Here is a 20,402-nt window from a genome sequence, read left to right on the forward strand (position 1 = left end):
CCACCACGCCCGGCTCCAGAAAATATTTTTAAGAAATCACATTATAGCCAGGCAGTGGTGGCACATGCCTTTAATCCCAGCACTTGGGAGGCAGAGGTAGGCAGATTTCTGAGTTCGAGGCCAGCCTGGTCTACAGAGTGAGTTCCAGGACAGCCAGGGCTATACAGAGAAACCCTGCCTCAAAAAAAGAAAAAAGAAAAAAAAAAAAAGAAAAGAAAAAGAAAAAAAGAAAAAGAAATCACATTATAGCCTGGAGTGGTGGTATATGTCCAGCACTTGAGAGGCTGAGGCGGACAGATCTCTATGAGTTTAAGCCTAGCCTGGCCTACATAGTGAGTTCCAGGACAACCTACGCCACACAGAGAAGCCCTGATAAAGAGAAAGAAAGAAAGAAAGAAAGAAAGAAAGAAAAGAAAAGAAAAGAAAAGAAAAGAAAAGAAAAGAAAAGAAAAGAAAAGAAAGAAAAAAGGAGGGGAGGGGAGAGGAGGGGAGGGGAGGGTTAAGGGGAGACAAAACATGTTATCAAAGTAGAAATGCCTAAAACCCAATGCCCAGCCCAAGGTAAAGGAGCTGTTTCAATGGTGGCCAGAGACACTGAGAGGTCCAGCAACATATTCACTTTGCAGCAGGCTCAGGGTTCAGATGATCTGGATAAAACATCTGGAAACGTCTGTTCACTGTTTTTATTCTACCCTGCTGTCATTTAATCCTTAGAAACAAACATAGCTGCCCAACTCAGTCGTCTTCAGGAAGAGAGTTAGACCATGATAGATAACCTCCATCCCTTTCAGCCTGTCTCCTCCTCATGAATGTGCTGGGTTTGGATAATTCACCCAAGTCTGCCAGCCTCAGCACAACGCTTTGACAGAACGACCATGTGATCTCAAGGCAGTCTGGACAGGCGTCCTGTGGGTGAGGCCGGGAGACAGCAGTCATAGGAAAGAACACGACTCTGGAGTCAGACTGACATAGTCTGAGTCTGTGCCCTTCACTTCCCCCGTAAGCAAGGACAGTGGGCTAAATGAGAAAAATCAGTTGGGTTTCTCAGCATGTTCGGAGCTTTTTGCAGTCAGTTTCCTGTTCCCATGGTGAAAGGCCTGAATCTGGGTAACTATATAAGGAGGTTTCTTATTTGGGCATGGTGGTATGTTGTCTATGATCCCGGCAGAAGTAGGAACATTTCTGCAAGTTCAAAGCTAGCCTGAGCTCCATTTTGAGCGCCAGACCAGCCAGGGCTGTACAGCAAGGTACCGTCTCCAACAGCAGGTCAGCTAACACGTTTATTACTTCTTTTCCTGGTCAGGATCTTGCTTTGTCACTCAGGCTGGCCTCCAACTCAGCAATCCTCCACTCAGCCTCCCAAGCATTGGTCTCAAAGGCAGGAGCGACTGCACCCAGCTGAACAGTTGACTAATTAAGCTCTCTGCTTTAAAGGCCGAGGGGGCTTGGTGCTGCTTTGATGAGGACTCCCTGGCTGAGAGTCTTTAATGGTGGGCATGTGAGTAGGAAGGAACCAAACAGTGTGTGTGACTCAGGCTCACTCATAACAACTCACTCCTCCAAGAAGTAACTGGGCCTCAAAAGATCGACCTCAATAGCTTCCAAGGGCAGCTTCCTCAGTGATCTAGGGACATCCCACAGGCCTCACCTCTTGAGGGTCCCACCACTACCCAAAATCACTACACTGGGGACCAAGCCTAACCCATGAACCCATAACTGAGTGCTAGGCTAGGAACTTGTTCTGTTTGTACCCACTCCACAAGCAGTGGGAGGCCTGTTAGAGGTTGTATAGAAACCCAGGAACAGGGCCAAAATAAGAACCTATGGCTCCAACATTAGAGCAGCTGGACCTCCACTAGTCCCTCTCCCCACAGGTGTCTGTCCATGGGCTTCTGCTTGGCTGACAAGAATGCTAGACGTCTGGGCACTGGCAACCCAGAGAAAGAGAACACATTAATCACTACAGATGGGCATGGTGGTGCAGGGCTGTAATCCCAGTACTCAGGAGGTGGAGGCAGGAAAACCATGAGTTTGAGGCTAGCCTAGGCTCCACAGCAAGTCTCTGTATCAGCTGAGGCAATGGCTCTGTGGGTAAGGTGCTAGCCAAACAAACATGAGAAGTCTATCCTTGGCACCCATAAAAGATGGAACACAGTAGTGGGATTGAAGCCAGCACCATGCCCCATAGCCTTCAAAGCAGAGCGCTTAATTAGTTAACTGTTCAGCTGGGTGTGGTCACTCCTGCTGGTGAGACCATAGCTTGGGAAGCTGAGTGGAGGATTGCTGAGTTGGAGGCCAGCCTGGGTGACAAAGCAAGATCCTGACCAGGAAAAGAAGTAATAAACTTGTTAGCTGACCTGCTGTTGGAGACACAGCCCTGGCTGGCCTGGCGCTCAGGCTAGGCTAGCTTTGAACTTGCAGTGCTGGGGAGGTCATGACAGCTGGACATTTGCAGCTTGCTGGTCAGTGAATGCGAGTGAGCTCCAGGTTCAGTAAGGCCCTGGCTTTAAAAAAAATAAGGTAGAGGGCGAAGGAGGAGGCTCTGCAGGTAAAGAGCTCAGACCCCTAATTATGCACATAAATTCTGGGCAGATAGTGAGCAGGCTATAATCCCAGAACTCCGAGGTGCAGAGAGGAAGTGCAGTGATCAGGGAAGACACCTGATGCTCAGGGCCACGTGTATGTGCACACACACCCTCACATACAAACACTGACAGCACATCTGCATCTCTCTCTCTCTCACACACACACACACCAGTGTTTGGGTGTCCATGCATACTCATGAACAAAAACACTATACTAGTAATAACTAGACAATGCTAACTGGGCCCCTTGTTTTCCTTTCTACAGATTTAACTGTTCTGTGACTTGTTTGGCTGGTGACACTCAAGTTTGTATTTACACAGCAGGTTCTTTCCTGGTTTTCAAACTAGAACACTCCTCTTGCTCCCTGGGGTGTTCGTCCTCTAAAGAGTCTCACCCTGGCATCCCAGCCTCCCGTGCACGTTTCTCCTACAGCCCATTTCTTCCAGTCCTGTGGATTCTGCTGACTAAATGCAGCGCTTTGAATTCCCTCATGTCTGCCTCTACTGCCAACCCACTTCTCTTCCTGGGCACTTTCGGAGTAGTAAAGGCATCTTAAGTGACTAAGACACACCAGCCTCTCTCTCTTACTTTCAGATCTTGGCTGATGACGCTTTCCTCGCGACTTAAAGGTTCTCCCACTGAGCTACATCCCCAGCCTCTGTACCCCCAACTCTTGATTGTGTTTTGGAAGCCATCGCCGGATTTCTCTGTCCAGGTTCGTACCTCTATCATAAAAATAGCATTTGCCTTGATACTTCATTGAAGGTTAAACAAGTAAGTGGTGAATGAATCACGAAAAACTTTAAAACGCCCACACAGAAATCCCGTTGGACTTTAATCCCCTGGGCGAGGCGAGTGCCGGCTCAGGGCCTCGGGCTACAACACAGTCGCTTGTCCTGTCTTGTCCCCGTGATGGGCCCCGTTCGCTCCCCATCCCTGGCCAAAGTTCGGTCCTGATCTCTCCCAGTTTTTTGATGGCGGCTTGTTTATTTTCCCTAGAACTCTGGCTCTAGCCTCGCTAAGAGTGTCCGAGCTGGGAGCCGGCGATCTGGAAATCTAGGTTCAGCACGCCCAGTACAACCCCCTCACTGGACACAAGTTTCCCGGTGCTCGCCGCGTTCCCAGCCACCGCGTCGTCTGCCCGCTCGCCGCGTTCCAATCGCTCTCAGACCCCTCCCTCACCGCTCTCCTCCCAAGGAAACTTGACCCTCGCCAGCCGCCGTCGCCAAGCCCCGACTTACTCGCTCGTTGTCCAGCTGCTCACCAAGCTCAAACTCCGCACGCCGTTACCCGGGCTCAGGGGGCGGGGCTTCGGTACGACCCAGTGCGCCTGCGCAGACCGCCCCGCAAGGCTAAAGAGGAGGGGTGGGGAAAGGAGACCTGTGTTTATGGAACTGGACGGCGGCCGGGAAGGGGCATTACATGAGCAGTGACCTGGGCTTTAAGGAATACGTCGGTACTCTAGGGGAGAGCCTGGGGTGTGGCTACCAGGGCGGGATGCTACCTGTTAGCTTAGTTCCCAGAGAGTTAGAGCTAGTGGCACTCTGTGAGATGGGGACACTCAAAGGCAGAAGAGAGCGCCGCATCCTCTGGGAACCCAGAGCAAAAGTTCTCTTAGCCGCCCCGTGGGGCTGTTTGTAAATATGCAAGTTCATTATCCTCTTCCCTCTATACAGACCCCTCATCCTCTGGCAACCTACAGTAATTTAACTTTGTTTTCCCTAGACTGTGAGAGGTTGATTCAAAATCTGAGGTATCTTGTATTAGTCAGGGTTCACTAGTCACAGAACTTATGGGTAGTCTCTATATAGTGAGGGAATTTGTAGATGACTTACAGTCTGTAGCCCAACTCCCCAACATGGTCAACAGCAGCTGTGAATGTCAGTCCAAGGATCTAGCTCAGTCCCACAAGGCAAGCAGAGCAAAGAAGAGTGAATCTTCCTTATTCCAATGTCCTTATGTAGGTCTCCAGCAGAAGGTATGGCCCAGATTAAAAGTGTGTGCCTGGATCTGGGACTTGCTTTGTCCCAGATGACCTTGAACTCAGAGGTCTCCCTGTCTTAATCTTCTGGAATTCATAGCCACTATGCCTCAAAATCTCCATGCCAAGATCCAGGTCAGAAACTTCTATCTCCCAGTTTCCAGATTAGGATCACAGGTGAGCCTTCCAATTCTGGATTGTAGTTCATTCCAGATATAGTCAAGTTGACAACCAGGAATAGCCACTACATACCTGATCTTAAAAAAGGATGTTCCTTTCTGATAAAAAAAATTTCCTGAAATGAATCAAATGTATCTGATCAAACCCTAGGAAATTATAACTAAGATAGCAAACTCCTAATTGGTTTGGTGTAAATAAAAGATGGGCTCTAGAGTGTGGGGCAGGCTGTTAAGAGCTGGCCTCAGGAAGAAACCTTGAGGCTGGAGATTTAGCAGAAAAAAGACGCCATTCTATATATTAGGTACAGACAGACATGGTCCAGAGTTAGCTGTAAGTTGGTGAGGCTCCAAACTATCGCTGTGAAGGGAAAAAAAGGGAGGGGGGATGTCAAATTGAAGAGAGATTTATGAAGGAGAATTTCTACTGACTGTAAATCAGTGGCCTAACCCAGGGACCAAAATCCTTCCAACTCTTTAGATAAAGCAGGTGTATCTCTCCAGTCTAGGAAGGACAGCCCTCCAGATGTCTCGTATGAATGGGACAGAGTTGGCAGGGAGGTGGTCTGGTTATTGCCAGAATAATGTTTGCGGTTTGATACCTTTTTCTTATTGCTTCTGTACATGACCAGGTAGGAAGCAGCTGCCCGGACTGACAGACAAAAGTCACTGTATTAACCAGAGGTAAAGGTAGCTATTTCTGGTACTAAGTGAAATTACAGTACGCAGGGAGTAAGTGCTGGCTTGTACCTTTAATTCCAGCCTTTGGGAGGCAGAGACAGGAGGATCTCCGTGAGTTCTAGACCAGCCTGGTTTACATAACCAGTTCCAGGCCAGCCAGAGTTAGTTAGACCTTATCTCAAAACCAAAACAAACAAAAATGAAATTATAATAAAAACAAAAGCACCAAGGCCCAGGGCTGTCTATACAGCTTCCTTTCTTCTAAGATGGATGATTGTGGGTGACATTTGGGGAGGACCCAGATGTTAATGGCCCTTTGGCTGGGTCTCCTCACATTGTGGCAGGTGAAGTGGCTTCATTTCTGTTTTGTAGATGTGGCAGCTGAGCCTGAGAGGTGACCTAACTTGTCCAAAGTGGCCTGGTTTATAGTAAGAGGGAATGAAGGACCTGCCATCCCGGGGAATCGTCGTCCTTCCCGCTCCTCTCCTTGGATGATTTACTGCTAAATTCTAGCACAACTGTCTCCTTGTCTGTCACTCAGACGTCACCACCACCACCCCTGTCTGTCACTGTCACTCAGATGTTCACCACCACCGCCCCTGACTGTCACGTGAAGGGTTTTTTTTTTTTTCATACCAGTCATTAGTGCATGGAATTACTTCTCTTTGTCATTTCATCTCCTGAATGTGACGTCCCAGCACCTACCTTGTTCACTCCCCCTGACAGGTCCACAGGACAGGAATAGATGGAGAAGCAACTTCAACAACAAAACAGGTTTAACTTGAGAAAATACCAGCACCTCTGGGTCACGAGTCCAGAGGGCCACTGCTCACTTACAGACTAGAAAGGGGAGAAGAAAGCAAAGGTAGTGGATAGCACCCCCTTCTTTGGCTCAAGATAGGAGCAGCTGGGGAGGCTGATAGGAGTGTCAGGAGAAGGATGAGCAACTCCTGGGCTGTCACTGAGGGTCAGCAGGCCAGGTGGGAAGGCAGGAATTTTGGGAAGCAGGTTACTGTCGTTCTGGAAATCCTAGTTTCAGGACTTTAAATCACCGTTTAACCAAAAGGTAGGAGCTTTACAGCATGCTCTGGGCTAGCACACCCTAGACCGTTGGTTCTCAGCCTGTGGGTTGTGACCCAAACAGAGGTCGAATATCAGATATCCTGCATATCAGCTATTTACATTATGATCCATAACAGTAGCAACATTACAGTGATGAAGTAGCAATGGAATAATTTTATAGTTGAGGGTCACCTCAACATGAAGAACTAAAGGTCTGCAGCGATAGGAAGGTTGAGAGCTGCTGCCCCAGAGCCTGGAACGGTGCCTGGAAGTCTGATCTTCAGTATTTGGTAGATACTTAAAGTAATCTGGGAGGAAGAAAGGTGGCTGCCGGCATTAGTGAAAACCTGAAGGTATTTCAAGTGCGCCTCACAGGTGCCCTTGAGTCCTCATACAGCCTTTCAGAGGAAATGTCTTCTCCGTGAACTGCTTTGTTCCTTTAGGGCTGAGGGTCAACTCAACTCCATCCGTAGAATATTGGCTGGCATGCATGAAGCCCCAGATCTGATAAGCAGCCCCAGGCATGGTGGTAGACACCTGTAATCCTACCACTTGGAAAGTAGAGGCAAGAAGAGCAAGAGTTCAAGGCGTCCCTAGGCTGCATCAGACCCTGCCTCTCATATATATGGTAAAGGCTTTGTGTATACCACGTGGGGAAATGAAAGGATCTAAGATCGCCAAACCCAGTAGGGAGGCTTGGTGTGTATCACAGGGGTAGAGTGGTGGCTCAGCATATGCAATGAGGGCTTGATTCCAGCATCCTCTCAAAAAAGATTAACATGGCTCCCACTTTCCTCTATCATGTAGACTTTAAAAGCTGGCCACAGTGATACAACTGTAACTGCAGCACCTCCGGGGGCGGGGGCTGAAGTGGGAGGGTCACAAGGCCATCCAGGCTGTACAACGATTGCATCTCCAATCAAAAATCCAGGATGAGGGAATTTGCCCAGGGCTTTTCTGGCCTCACGCCTTTGTCATTCATAGAACAGACGCCAGAGAACCTGGTGAAGAGTCTGCAGATGGAGATGAAGTTGTAGGGAGTCTTTGGGACTGAAGATGTGAGTCCAGATTCTGACTGCCTAACCTAGCACTGTGATTAAAGCAAGCTCTCTGGCCTTGGTGAATCCCACAGCCTGACTTCCAGAGTGGACTCTATTTTTTCCTTACTAGTAACTGCTCTTTATCGAGCTGATCACAGCTGCTCGGAGCTGGGTTAGTTCCTTCCTCCGACAACTCTGAGTCGGTACTGTTATGGTCTGGGGAGTGGAGGCGTGAAGAGGTGTCCTCAGGTGTCCTCGGTTACTAGAGGTCACACAGCTCGGCACTCAGACCCTCTTTCTACACTTGGGGTGAGGTCAGGCTTCCCTGAGCTGACTTTATGTTGAAGGGTTTGTGGGAACATTTGAATTAGGCAGAAAAAGACAAGCAAGGTTGCCTTTGACTTTCTGCTCTGAGTTTGCCCCCTGAAGGCCTCTCTCCAAGTTCTAGCTAGCTTTATGGCGAGTGAGGTTGGGACCAGGTCTCATGTACTTTATTAAAGAGCTGAAGATGCCCTTGAACTCCTAATGCTCCTGCCTCTACTTCCCAAGTGTTGGGATTGCAGGCATGTACCATCACACCACACCCAGCTTTGGTCTGGTATTTGATTGGGACACCTCCCACCGTCCCAGGGTCTGCATCCCACACATGGCTGATGTCTCTTTTTAGCCATGACATCGCCCCACCTGGCACTACAGTTTATGAGTCTGTCTACCTCTCCACCTGGCTGGGGGCCACCGCTTCAGCTATTCAGAGTGGAATTCCTCTGCCTTCCAGCCTCTAGCCCCGGCCCAGACTTGCTACTCAGGAAATGCCTGTGGAATCAAAACTGGAGTCTTGCATGTGTTGAGGATTTACTGTGTGTCAGACCTCCCCCTGACACTTTGTGCTGTCTCATTTACACCCCACCGTAATCCTGGGAGGGAGACGTTACTGTTCTTATTTTACTGAGAGCAAATAGAGAAGCTGCACTCTTATAGGCCCACTTGCAGTTGCTGTTAAGACCAGAACTGGCTCTCAATCTGTGGGCCATGACCCCTTTGGGGGATCTGAGCCACCATTTCACAGCGGTGGCCTAAGACCATCAGAACACACAGATATTTACATTAAGATTTACAACAGTAGCAAAATTACAGTAATAAAGTAGCAAAGAAAATAATTTTATGGTTGGGGTCAGCACAACATGAGGAACTGTATTAAAGGGTCACAGCATTAGGAAGGCTAAGAACCACTGTTAGGAAGGTAGCTTCCTCCTCCTCTTCCTCTTCCTCCTCCTCCTCTGCCTCCTGCATTTGTTTTTGAGACAGAGTTTTTCTGTGCAGTCCTGGCTGTCCTGGAACTCACTCTGTAGGCCAGGCTGGGCTCAAACTCAGAAATCCACCTGCCTCTGCCTCCCTAGTGTTGGGATTAAAGGTGTGCACCGGGCTGGTGAGATGGCTCAGTGGGTAAGAGCACCCGACTGCTCTTCCGAAGGTCTAGAGTTCAAATCCCAGTAACCACATGGTGGCTCACAACCATCCACAACAAGATCTGACTCCCTCTTCTGGAGTGTCTGAAGACAGCTACAGTGTACTTACATATATTAATAAAATAAATTGTTAAAAATATATATATATATAAAAAAAGGTGTGCACCACCACCTCCTGACCAAGTGGCTATTTCTAGGCTCCAGAATCCTCTATGACCTATCACAAAATCTTATTTCACTTACAAGCAAAGAAAATCCCAGAGAGGAGAGAGGACTAGGCCAGTGAGATGCTCCTCCGGATGGCCTTTTGTCACCAAGCCTGAAGACCCGAGTTCCGTCCCCAGGTCCTGCGTGGTGGAAGGAGAGAGATGACTCCCTTAGGTGTGCTCTGACTTCTACATGGGCACAAATACAAGTAAATAAATGTAGTAAAAATTTCAAATAAATGAACTTTATGATTTTTTTTGTATCCTGAACATTTCTTACGAATGGAATCATCATGTGTGGCCTTTGGGACTTTTTTTGGCCAGTGTGATGTAGTCTGGATCGGAGCTTTGTCCCTGGGGTTGAGAGATGACTCAAGATGAAGAGCGCTGGCTGCTCTTGCAGAAGACCCTGTCCCATTCTCAGAGAAAAACAAGTGAGCTAATTCCATTTCCAGAGGACTCTACACCCTTTTATGGTCTTGTCAGGCACCAGATGCATACATGACACACACATGCAGGCAACATTTGTAAATAAGCCATTTTGTACATTGGCTTAAGCCGTTTGAACTATTTCCCTTTTGTAAACAATTTTACCTCCCTGAAGACAGGGTCTCATTGTATAGCATTGGCTAGCCTGGAATTCACTATGTAGACTGGGTTGGCCTAAAAACTCACAGAGACCCACCTGCCTTTGTCTCCCAGGTTTTGGGATTAAAGGCACATGGCACCACTGCCTCACCCCTTTTCAGTTTTTGCTTTTCTGGATGTTGCTGTCTTGCACATACACATCTGTATGAGCGGTTCATCTTATAGTCCAGTAGAGGAGACGCTGAGGAGCAAACTGCTGACATCTTAACATCTTAACTGTCTGTTTAGCCCTTTAAGGAAGTGCCAATTGTTTTCCCAAACAGCAGCAATGTATGAGCTCTAGTCTTCTCTAGTTCCTGTCTGTCTGGTTATAGTCATCTTAGGTCCGTGAAACAGCATCTTTGTTGTGGTCCTTTCTTTGAGTCATGTAGCTCAGGCTGGTCTTCAGCTCCATGAACTCTTAATCCTCCTGCCTCCACATCCCAGGCCCTGAAATGGACTAAAAAATGGGACAGGAGAGATTCTCAGTGGATTAAGAGCACTTGCTACTCTTCCAGAAGATCTGAGTTGGGTTCTCAGGGCCCACATGGTCAGCTCACAACCACCTGTGGCTCGGGTACCCTCTTCTGGCCTCTGTGCCCACATGCAAAAGATCTGAATAGACATGTGACCAGGAGAAACAACGATCAGTGAGCATTGTCCATTATTAATAACTAGGAGACACTAATCAAAATCAAAGGGTGAAGAAAGTGGTGAGTTTCTGAGTTCGCCTGTTTCTCTAGAATGAGATATTGCTCAAAAAGACACTTGCACCAGGTACAGCAGCTCACACCTGGGAAGCTGAGGCAGGAGCATTCCCATGAATCCTGGGCTACAAAATGAGCCCTTGGCTAAACACACAAAGAACATCCCGGGAAGATGGCTCTGGGTGAAGATGGCGCTTGTTATGCATTCGCTGTCTATGCAAGGGTGAGGGTGTGAGTTCGAATCCCCAAAACCCACATAAAGCCGGGAGTAGTAGCATCCCAATCCCAGTGCTCCTGGGTCAAGCCAGGAGGCAGAGACAGGAGAATTACATGAAGTTCAAGGGCCAGATAGCTTGGAGTATCCAGTGGCAAACAGGAGACCCTACATCCAACAAGGTGGAAGGTGAGGACTAATACTGGAGTTACAGTCTGACACACTGTGACACATTCCCACTGACACATGAATGCACACACACACACACACACACACACCAAAAGAAAACCAATTCTCTACACTTTTCCCTCTCTTGTGATCTTTGGAGTATACAACTGCTTCTCTCTGTTGAGTTGTAAGAGCTCTTTATATATTCCAGATACTAGACTCTTACTAGATGTATGCTTTACAGACAGTCTCTTCTAGCTTGTAGCTTTTAGTTTCTTCCTACTGCCTTTTTGTTTTTCCAGACAGGGTTTCTCTGTGTAGCCCTGGCTGTCCTGGAACTCACTCTGTAGACCAGGCTGGCCTCGAACTCAGAAATCCGCCTGCCTCTGCCTCCCAAATGCTGGGATTAAAGGCATGTGCCACCACCACCCGGCTCCTACTGCCTTTTGAAGGACAAATAGTTTTAAACAAACTTTTGGTTTCTAAGATGCACTTATGTTTTCTCTTTAGTCAGTTGTGTTTTGAGTGTTGTCTCTATTATTATTATTTTTTTTAGAATGTTGTTGTTGTTTGGCTAGTTGTTCTTTTAAGACAACTAAGTTTTCCCTGTGTTAACCCTGGCTATCCTGGAACTTGATTTGTAGACCAAGCTAGCCTCAAACTCGCAGAGATCTGCCTGTCTTTGCCCCTAATCTGCTGGGATCACCACAGATTAAAGGTGTGCATCACCACCCCTGGGTTGAGAATAGTTTTCCGTGTAGCTCAGGCTGACCACAGTCACAGGCCTGCCTGACACTGAGTGCCGTGATTGCTGGCATGGGCCATCTGCCCACTGAACCTCTGTCTCTAAGAAGACATCACGGAATCTAAGATCCTCATGAGTTTTCTCCTGGGCTTTCTTCTAAGAGTTTCATTGTTTTAGGTCTTAGGATTAAGTATTTGGCTCATTTATTTGGTTTAACATTTAATACCATATAGAAGTCCTGTGCATTTCAGTAGATATTTCTAACCAATATGTGGTACTGTCTTCTCATGGAATTTAGACTTAATGGAATGTGGTAATGTAGTCCATGATTTTGTGTGCAGCTTGCTTTTTTTCATTCAGCGCTCTGTCTGGGAGCTATTCGCTTTAATGAGGTCACTTAAGCTCATTCCTTTTCACTGCCCAGTGAACTTCATTGCATTAAAATGCCACGTTTTAGCCAGCAGTGGTAGCCCACACCCATACCTAGTACTCCAGAAGCTGAGGCAGGAGAATTGCTACAATTTAGAGCCTTACCCGGTTTGCCAAGTGTGTTTGATGCTTGTCTTGATATTACTTTTGAGATCCTGTCTCTGATATAAATAGGTATGCCAGGCACAAGCTTTTAGTCCCAGCAGTCAGGAGGCAGAGACAGGCAGAGCTCTGTGAGTTCAAAGCCAGCCTGGTCAACAGAGTGAGTTTTAGGACAGTTAAGTCTACAGAGATGGGGACTGGAGAGATGCCTTAGTGGTTAAGAGCACTGTTTGCTCTTCCAAAGGTCCTGAGTTCAATTCCCAGCAACCACATGGAGGCTCACAACCATCTGTAATGGGATCCGATGCCCTCTTGTGGTGTGTCTGAAGAGAGTGACAGTGTACTCACTTATATAAGATGAATAAGTTAACTTAAAAAAAAAAAAGTCTTCACAGAGAAAGAGACCCTGAATGGTGATACATGCACACTTTTCCTGTCTCATTCTCCTGAGAATACAACTTAGAGTCGGCTGTAGTGGTTTTCTATTACAAACAGAACACATTCTTGCTAAGTGCCTCCTAATGTGTTAAGGGGCAGTTTTTCCTTTATTAGATGACATTAATTTGTTTCCTCTCTAGTGGGCTTTTTACTGAGTTTCACTTCTTCCAGTAGTAAATCGGCCTTATGTTTGTTCTGCCTCCTCCCCCAGTGTCATGGCTAATTTTGGTTGTCAGCTTGGCACACCTGGGGAGAGGGAACAGTAACTGAAGAATTGCCTCCATTGGAAGGCTTGTGAGCACGTCTATGCAGGATTTTCTTGATTGCTAACTGATCCAGCCCACTGTAGGCAATAGCATCCTTTGGCAGGTGGGCCTGGCCATGTTAGAAAGGTAGCTGAACTTTCTCCAAAGCAGGGTTCCTCTGTGGTCTCTATTTCAGTTCCTGGATGGGCTTCCATGGATGGTGGACTGAGCGCTGTCAACTTGACACAGGCTAGAGTCACAGCAGAGGAGGAAGCTGCCACTAAGAAATTGCTCCCATAAAATCAAGCTGTAGGCATGTCTGTAGGGCATTTTCTTTATTAGTAATTGATGGGGAAGGCCCAGCCCATTGTGTGTTGTGTGGTCCTGGGTGCTATAAGAAAGCAGGCTGAGTAGATGAGGAGGAGCAAGCCAGTAAGCAGCACCCGTCCATATCCCCTGCATCATCTGCCTCCAGGTTCCCGCTCTGACTTCCCACTTTGACTTCCCTCAGTGGATGGCAACAGGCAAACCAAATAAACCCTTTCTTTCCAAGTTGCTTGGGGTCAGTGTAACCACAGCAACAGAGAAGCTAACTAGGACACTGGGTCTCAGAATTGTCCATTGTTTATTGTTATTATTATTATTATTTATTATTATTATTATTATTATCTACTGGGTGAGGAGTGACAGCTCACTGTGGCTTCCCAGCTTGATAACTATTGTCCATTATATCTTCTTGGTTAGTTCCATGGTTGCTTAGAAGCCCATTGGGAAGGAACACTTTACTCTGCTGTGGTTGGAGCTTGGCTGGTCTCTGTGTCTAGACTCTTGGCCATGCAGAGGGAGACAGTGAAGCTGGAGAATAGTAAGGAAGTGATGATGACAACAGGGAAAAGCCCTCTGGTCACCTTGAGACCTATGGAGGATGGGATCTAAAGCTCTGAGAGAGAAGGAGCCACAGAGACCATGAAACCAAGGAGGAAACCAAGGAGATGCCCGAGGCACCCACAGTCTTGGGCATGACCTTTCCCCTCGGTGACCTCTGCAATGGTGAGTAACGTGCTTTCATTTCTTGTTCTCCCGAAATAGAGATGGTAGTGATGAGAAAAGTGATTACCGCACATCGGATACTCGGTATGAGCAATGAGTTGGTGTTCTGTTCGTTCTCTTTTTTTTTTTGGTTTTTCGAGACAGGGTTTCTCTGTATAGCCTTGGCTGTCCTGGAACACTTTGTAGACCAGGCTGGCCTCGAACTCAGAAATCCGCCTGCCTCTGCCTCCCGAGTGCTGGGATTAAAGGCGTGCGCCACCACGCCCGGCTTCGTTCTCTTTAAAAGGTGTGCAGTATCTTATTTAATTCTTAGGGAACAGCTGCTGTCTCAGAGACAGGGTAATTGGTGTTTACACACAGACAGCCAGACTCCAGCACTGTCGTGTTAGCCTGGCCCAAAAGAACAAAGAAAGAGGACGCTTGCCCAGGCTGGGGTGGGGGAGAAACAGGGCTCAATCTTTTGCTGGATCTAGAGGGGAGGCCACAGTGGGGAATGTAACAAGAGGCCCATAGAGAAGACAGTTCTTGGAAGTAGGTGCCCACTCCAGTGGACATTGCCATTCTGCTCTGGTTCCCAGGCCTATGCCAGATGCTGGTGACCCAGCCTGAGCTCTGCTTGTTCCAAGGTCTTAAGATTGTCCTGATCTTCTAGGGAAGATCTCATGAGCAAGGCTGGCAACAAGTGTTATAACTTAAAATGTTGGGGTACATGCCAGGCATGGTGGCACACCTTTAACTCCAGCACTTAGAGACAGGTGGATCTCTTGAGTTCCAGGCCTATGATTAATAGTGAGACACGGAATAAACAAAAAATTGCTAGGAAAATCTAAATGAGTCGATCATATCTCAATCAATGTGGATACAGGGCAATGTGTCTCAGGCTGGCCTGAAATTCACGATGCTGCTGCACACAATAGCCTCAAACTCACTGCAGAGTCCTCTCGCCCCAGTCTCCTAAGTGCTAGCATTACAGGCATGAACAGCCACAACTGGCATTCTCTATTTTTTAACAACTGCATATAATTATACAAAAATAAAAAAGAAAATAAAAAAATTAAATGTAACCCGGCAGGAAGTGTAGTTCAGGGGCAGATGGCTTGGCTACCATATGCTATGGGTTCAATCCCCAGTGCTACAAAAAATATTTTAAAATAGAAAAAGAAATTTAAGCCATAAAAACTTGGAGAGCTCTGCTTGAGGAGACCTCCTGACTCTGAATTGATGAGGTCCAACTTCATAAGAGATGCGGGGCTGAGGTAGCATAGCGTCGCCCTCTGGATACTCAGGATAAGGCTGCAGCACCTTCAGCCAGGGTCCCCAGTTTGAGAGTCTTTCTGCTCCTTAGCTCCCAAACTTACTGATCATGAGCACAGAACAATGGCAAAGCCACAGCTTGCCCACCCCATCCACTTCTGCTTAGCCTTTTACAGAGGATGGATGGATGGATGGATGGATGGATGGATGGATGGATGGATGGGTGGATGGATGGATGGATGTTCTTTCTTCATTCTCACTCCACCAGATGGGGCTAAGTCCCTTCCTGGCTAGCCCTGGGTCACTTATTAACTATCTTGGAGTTGCCTCCCTCCCCAGTCTGGGGAACCTTAGGGCTGGGCCAAATACTAGCCTGGAGGTATCAGACAGTGCCGATACCTTGAATTAAGTAGCCAGTCTCGACTAGTCATCCTGGTCCCAAGATCCAAAGCAGGGACCTAGTCTTTGATTCAGGATGTGGGCTGCCGTGTGGTCCTGTAAGATCCTGGGATGTCCCTCTCCTGTGTTGGCCCCCTTACTCTTGCAAAATGTTAACCGACCTGGGCACCATCCTAAGTTCTGTCCCCAGAGTGGCAGGCTCAAGGTTTCCCTCCCACAGAACCTCAATATCCACAGCCAGAGCCACCATCTCAGCGAGTCCACCTCAGGGCAAGCACTGTTTGGCTACTTCTCGACAGCAACTTAAGTTGGGTTCTCTGTGTATATTTGTTCTGCAGAGAAGGGACATGAGTCTCAGAGGTGAAGCGAGGTGTTCTAAGTGACAGAACAAAGATTTGAGGGAGGCCTAACTTTTCCAAGAGTAACCCTTTCAGGCATTCAGATTAAAAAGAAACATTGCCTGCTGTGTAGGAGTGAACGCCGTGTCGGCATCCCGCATCCCGCAGGACAGACACAGGCTCGGACTAATTGAAGTCTCATAACAACTCAGTACACATAAAGTTATGTCCCCTTCATGATGGATGCTGGAGCTCTAAGAATGGATCTGTGCAAGGTCACATGGAAAGCTGGCCGGTGACCCTCTTCTGCCGTTTCTTCCCCAAACCTCCTAATTACTGGTTTCCTCCCTCCCCCTCTGCCCTGGCTCTCTGGCCCCTCCCTGGCGCTGTCGCTCCTCTTTCTTCTCCCAGAATCTCTGGCTACCCCATATCCCTTCATTCATATTCCTACCTAAGTGTTTTGGAGCCTAGTGTTGGGCCAAGCTGGGTAGATCAGTGTACACTGGGGATATAGCTGCTTTGGGGACACTCTTTAGCCCTTATTACTTCTAGCTGCTGGGCAAGGGGAGTGACAGAGGGACCCGTCACCTTGGTCCTCTGAGATGTCTGTGTATTTGTGACTAGAGCAGATCAGAGGGCAGAGCCAGCAGGATGTGCATACCTAGCAGGGAGGTCATATGCACAGGGGTGGGGTCGGGATCTGGCCTCTCTCGTGGGTGGGGAGTTCCCAGGAATGGGCCCCTCAGGCTGGAAGCTGATATGAGCAGCAGCAACTGCTGGCTTTATCTGGCTTCTAAGAATAGTCTGAGGTAAAGATCAGAGGCTAGGGCTAGGGAGAACAGGGGCCTCTGCCTCCCTGTCCATCCCTGATGCTTGGCATGGAGGCTGGGATCCTCCCTCTGGCTTGCTCTTTGCTCTGGGAAGGTTTTGAGTGGACACACTTGTCCCCTCTGGGCTGGAGGAAAGTGGGTTCCCCGGGGCTCAGACCCAGGTTGACAGTGCAGGGGCTTGTCCACACCCAGGTCTCCTCCCACATTATAGGAGGAGATCTTTACTTATAACTTAGTAGCTGCTTTAAAATGGCCCTCATAATATACATGCGTGATTGAAAATTCAAAAGGTATTAAAAAGGAAATAAACCAGTTTCTCTCCCTGGCCCCATCAACTGTTCTCATCAGTGTCCCGAGGGACTAGTCTATCCACAGATAGAGCCACGGTCACCAGCCTCCCTGACACACACAGTCTGTCTCTACATCCTTTGTTTGTTTTTCCCAGTGCTGGGGATGGAGTCTAGGGCCTGTGCGTGCTAAGCAGGCGCTCTACCACTGAGCGTATATATCCCAAACTCCTCACTTCCTTAATGCTCTCTTAGTGACACACCAAGAGTCCACCAAGACTAAGTACAAGTCTCAGCCCTTCAGATCTTCAGGATCTACGGCGCTGCTGTTCCAGGCTTAAGTGAGTACTCAAGGTGCCACGGCTGGTAACTGACAGACAGGGTTCAAACCCAAGGCGTTCTTCCTCCTAAGTCTGAGTCATTGCTACAAGCCTCTATTTCTAAGGGCCAAGGTAAGAAATACATACTGAACAGTTAGTTACCAGGCGCCCAGCTGAACTGGAATTTAGTAGACTATCTAAAAGGCCAGGTCTCTGCCCTCGTGGGACTGGCACCCCAGCACTCCTAAGTGCCTGTCAGCTAAGGCTAAAGATAGGGAAACCCACATGTCTCACATCATGTTCAAGTCTGCTGTTCAGACATTGCCGAGTTCCCTTACCCCGAGTCTTCCCGCTCTCCAGTCTTGGAGCTAGGCACTCAAGTGAAAGATAGAAGATGGGATCCACAGAAGTGGCTGCCTGTGAGGTCACCGTGTAGCCTCCGGGGAGCCTCCTCTCATCCCCTCCGGGACCCACTTCAGCAGGCCTGGTGGGGGTGTCTATAATTCAGAGACCAGCCATTGTTTGAAGCTGGGAACAACTGAAGGACAGGAGAGCTATAGATAGATGCACAGCAGGTGCCACCTGTTCCAGCCTGGGCCCAGGGCCCAGGCGTTGTCTGCGTGGAACTGCTCAACCAGCCCCTGGGGGTGGGTGGTGGAACAGGCTCAGCTGAGCCTCAGGGAGACAGAGGCAAAGGCCAGGAGAATGTCCTCAGAGGGCAGAGAGGAACGGGTAACATGGAAAGACCAAGACCCTCGGAAGATACCAAGCCCTCCCATCCATTGTCCAAAACAGTCAGCTCAGTACTGAGGCCAGAGGGACAGAGAACACTATAAAGACATTGTGGAACTACAGCAATGGCTGACCTCCTGTATGAGCAGGTCAGAACCCAGAACAGAGGAAGTGCTGAGAGTTAGAGACCCTTAGCACCACACACCTGCACACACCCTTTTTTCTTTTACTGGGGTGACCACGTCCCAGAATTCTTACTGGGGTGGCTTGGAGGATCCTCATAAGTGCTCTGAGAGGTATTCATTCTTTAGACCCTAGAGTCTTTCTTAGAAGCTTAAGGTTAGACTACTGGGTGATAGTGGCACAAAGACCTGCCTCTCCTTCTGTGCCTCAGTTTCCCTGACTTTAATGAGAGTTGATTTGTACAACCATTACAGCGTTCCTTCATCCTCCAGTGCTGGCAGGACATTATTCCTCATGTGTCCACCCTTGCCCCTCTCGCTGCAGATGGGTCCACAGTCCCTTACATAGACTTTTACGGGGATGGGGGACAGCTGGTTCCCCACTTCCTCCCCCCAGTAACCTTTCAGTCATAAATCCACGCTGAGGCATCTCTTGTCCGGATAAACAGCCTTGAGGCCTTTTGGCTGCCCTCATCCTATTTTCTGCTCAGAGCATCAGAGCTGGGGCCCACTCGAGCCCTCTGCAGCTGCCCAGGGCCCCATGAAGAGGACAAACCTGGGACAAGCAGAGGCCCAGCCACCCCCAGGGTGCCAGGGTGGCGGGCCCCCCTTGGGGCCTCACCACCTTGCGTGTGGACCATTATGGCAGCCTCCTCCTGAAGGCATCTTCCTGCCACCGGTGGGTCTCGCCCCTTCAATCCGTCCTCCACACCAGCTGCCGCAGGGATCTGATGAACACATAAATCTCACCGCAGTGTCAGATCCTCTTGCTCAAGGCTCTTTGATGAAGAAATAAATAAAAACGCCTTTGATGGTGCCCCAACTCAGACAGGGGAAAGCTCTAAATCCCAATCTTGCTTTTGAAGTTCTTCAGAGTTCTATGCCAGTGATAGGTCCAGCCTCACCCCTCTTTATGCCCTGGGGCCTAGCCTCAGCCCATGCAGTTGCTCAGGCAGGATCTTCAGTTTCTTCTCCTGGGATTGTGGGCTCATGACACCTGTCTCCACCTACACACACACACACACACACACACACACACACACACACACACACACACTGCCTTCAGCACCCCCAACCCCATCTGCCTCGACTCAAGCTTTACCCTCCCAGTGTGTTCTCAACATGACGACCAGATTGGCACTTCTTACACTTTAGGCCACTTCCATCCTTGAAGGTTCCCATTGCTCTTGCCATCAGTGCTGTGTCCCTTCTCAAGTGTTTCGAGATTCTGAACAATCTTGCCTTTTCCCTACCCTCTGTTCTTCCCCAGGGAAACCCTTCTCCCACCACACATGCTTTTCTCCAACCACACCCGTGTTGTGGGGTAGATACGTGGCAGGGAGATTTGGAGCTGGGTTCTAACATCCCAGAGTCTAGCTTCCTGAAGTTGGACCAGACTTCAACCATTGACCCCTACTGCACGCTCACTTTCTCCCAAGACTGTTTTTCAGTTGCAGGTGGCTCTGACCTTAACCCTCCTGTGTACACAGCTCTGCTCCCTTGTTCTGGCCCTGCCCACAGGTCTTACACCCCCATCCTAAACGCTGCGGGGCTAGACCCCGGGCTTACCAGAGAAATGTTCTCTGACAAAGTTAGGTTTCCTTTGAGGCTGCCCAAGTCCCACAAGTTCCCTTTGCTCCTGACAGCGCCTGAACTTAACCCCTCGAGCCCATGCAAACTGCAAGCTTCGTGGCTCTCCTCAGGACACGGGTTGCCTTCTCCTTGTCTTGCTGTTCTGACCCAGATGTCCTTCTCAGCAGGACAATGTGCCTGGAGAGTGAAAGGAACCAAGCAGGACGCTTCCTTCTAGGTCTGTATTCTGGTTTGTTTCTAAGCGTTCATCTGTACATTGGGCAGGTAACTAGAATGTCACCTACACTGTATCTTTGGCGTAGACTATGGTTATTGGGAAGGTCTGATCTCTTTAGGTTAATTCTGTCACTCTATCCTGGGGCAAAAAAGCCTCGCATTCTGAGCACCTTTAAAGTTCTATTTACTCTCTGTATTTTCCTGAGTGTGGGTGATTGTGTGTGCATGCACATGTGTACGTGTACACACATCTCTGCATGTGTAGAGGCCTAAGGAGGATATATCAGGTGTCCTGCGTATGACCCTTGACTTTTCTTTTGAGGCAGGG

General features: G+C 48.6%; 1 protein-coding gene across 2 annotated transcripts in view; it reads right to left on the reverse strand.

The window, feature by feature from the left end:
* The window catches only part of Gss (glutathione synthetase), a 30,775-nt gene extending 26,836 nt beyond the window's left edge, over positions 1-3,939 (reverse strand). For both annotated transcript variants that reach the window (XM_021156054.2, XM_021156053.2), the window contains exon 1: positions 3,828-3,939. The gene's annotated coding sequence lies outside the window, so the exon portion shown is untranslated. The remainder of the gene's footprint in view (positions 1-3,827) is intronic.
* Between the last annotated feature and the right edge of the window lie 16,463 nt (positions 3,940-20,402).

This window comes from Mus caroli, chromosome 2 (genome assembly GCF_900094665.2).
Source record: "Mus caroli chromosome 2, CAROLI_EIJ_v1.1, whole genome shotgun sequence".
NCBI classification, from domain to species: Eukaryota; Metazoa; Chordata; class Mammalia; order Rodentia; family Muridae; genus Mus; species Mus caroli.